At 63.2% G+C, this 2,500-nt stretch overlaps 1 pseudogene; it reads right to left on the reverse strand.

Moving 5' to 3' along the window:
- The window catches only part of LOC124730263, an 8,025-nt pseudogene that overhangs the window by 3,248 nt on the left and 2,277 nt on the right, over positions 1-2,500 (reverse strand).

Raw genomic sequence — 2,500 nt, forward strand, 5'->3', positions numbered from 1 at the left:
ACCCTCGTAACACCTTTCGACGTACTCAATAAAGCAATCCGGCAGGCCATGAGCCCTCAGCACGGGGCGGAGGGCAGCATGGTCCACCGAATCGAACGCTTTAGAGACGTCGATCGATGCCACAAAAACAGAGCGACAGGAGCGGACTGCGTCGGTGAGAGCAGTGTCCAAGATGAAGGTGTTTTCCAACATCCCATCCCGGGGGATGAATGCCCGCTGACGTTCGTCCACAGCACATGCACGCATCAGGCGTGACGCGAGAACCTTGTGAAAGGTCCGCGCCAACACCGAGCAGACCGTAATGGGGCGAAAGTCAGCGGGGGATGTTGGTGCAGCCGTTTTGGGGAGAAGTGACGTCCGGGCGCGAAGCAGACGCTCGGGGAGGGCGCGGGCCAGGAGGAAGAGGTTCAAGAGTTTCACCAGGACTTCATGCGGCAGGCGCCGCAGCTCCGCTGGAGTCAGGCCGTCCGGCCCGGCTGCCGATCCCCTGGGCGGCAAGGCAGCAGCGACCTCCTCACGTGTGACCGGCCCCCATAGGCACTCAGGAGCGACAGGCTCCGAGTGCGGGAGAAGGCGGTCACGGATGAAGCCGGCGGTGGAGATCGGCTTCTTCGTGAAGAGGTCCGCCCAGAAGTCCAGCAGACCGGGGATGTCGGGTGGCGGCTGCAGCAGGGTGCCGTCCAGCAAGCCGCGCACGCAACGTGCACGCGACCTACGGAAGGCGTCCTGTGTGCGCGCATATTCCCAGCGGCGCCGCTTGCGCTTCTGCAGCGGCGGGGCGGCAGGCGGCCGCTTGGATGATTGGCGCGGCCGCTGTGTCCTGGTGATCGACCTCTCCCCCCTGGACCCGACCGACGCAAGGGCATCCGGGAGCATGCCCAGGATGACATCGGGCGGCGTGCCCCGCCCCAGACCAATGACTCGATCCAGGGCAGAGAAACGCTGGGCGGAAGCAGGCAGCCCCGCCAGATGCTCCCAGATGGCGGCGTCAGTCGGCCCCTCCGGCGGCGGCCTGGTGGTGTCGGCCGCGAAGTCCTCGGCTGCGTCGACGGGCGGCGCAGCGGCCTCGCCCGCGTCAGGCAGCGAGCTCGCTGCTCCACGGCGGGACGCCGGCTCTTCGCCCCGACCGATCTCAAGTGCCTCCATGAATTGGCGGACAAGCTGCTTGTGGGCAGCTTGCCGCCGTCGGCACTTGATTGCCTCAAGCGTTCGGTCGGGGAACATCCTGGTAAGTTCTTGATTTACAAAGAAGAACCGGGCGTCCCTCTCAAGGAACAGTTCGGCCTCTGCCTTGGCGAGCGACAGGACTTCTTCCTCCGTCCACCTCGCGCGATGCCTCTCCGTCACGATCTCAGCGTTGGCGGCCGCAGGGTGTTGGCGGCGGCGATGGACCCCGAGACCGTTCTTCGTGGTAAAAGTGCGGTGGCACTCACTGCAAGCAAAGGGAGCTACACAAACTATCGCATTTTCGTTACGGCCGGTTGGCCGGATAGGTGCTGGGGTAGCTGGGGTGGCACCTTCAGCGGAAGGGCCACCATCTCTTGTTTCTTGTCGGCTGCCCCCAACTATAAAGGGATAATGCGAGGGGGGGCTGGTAACCCCCCCAAGCCCCTGGTGCGGTCTTCCACTCTGCGAAAATCAGCGGGCCCACGAGAAGGGGAGAAGACCGCAGGAGAGGAGAGGCTAAGAGGGCTAGGCCCATGTATTGCGCATCACTCTCCCTGTAACTATAACCCAAGGAAGGCACCTCGCAGCAGCAGCACGACTACATCAAGACCGCACTTCGAAAAGCCAAGTCCGGATGCAGCCACACCGCCGCCACTTGGCCACCTTAAGAGAGTCATAGTTACTCCCGCACAAACAGCAGCTGCAGCGGCTGGCGAGTCGCCTACGGTTAAGAGAGTCATAGTTACTCCCGCCGTTTACCCGCGCTTGCTTGAATTTCTTCACGTTGACATTCAGAGCACTGGGCAGAAATCACATTGCGTCAACACCCGCTAGGGCCATCGCAATGCTTTGTTTTAATTAGACAGTCGGATTCCCCCAGTCCGTGCCAGTTCTGAGTTGATCGTTGAATGGCGGCCGAAGAGAATCCGCGCACCCGCGCGCCCCCGGAGGAGCACGCTAAGGCGGACGCGGCCTCGCAGCAAGGAAGATCCGTGGGAGGCCAAGGCACGGGACCGAGCTCGGATCCTGCACGCAGGTTGAAGCACCGGGGCGCGAACGCCGCGCAGGCGCGCGCATCCTGCACCGCCGGCCAGCACGAGGCCGACCAACGGCGAGAGCAGACCACGCCCGCGCTAAACGCCCGCACTTACCGGCACCCCTACGGCACTCACCTCGCCCAGGCCCGGCACGTTAGCGCTGACCCACTTCCCGACCAAGCCCGACACGCCCCGATCCTCAGAGCCAATCCTTATCCCGAAGTTACGGATCCAATTTGCCGACTTCCCTTACCTACATTATTCTATCGACTAGAGGCTCTTCACCTTGGAGACCT

This window comes from Schistocerca piceifrons, unplaced genomic scaffold, assembly GCF_021461385.2.
Source record: "Schistocerca piceifrons isolate TAMUIC-IGC-003096 unplaced genomic scaffold, iqSchPice1.1 HiC_scaffold_1234, whole genome shotgun sequence".
Taxonomy (NCBI): Eukaryota; Metazoa; Arthropoda; class Insecta; order Orthoptera; family Acrididae; genus Schistocerca; species Schistocerca piceifrons.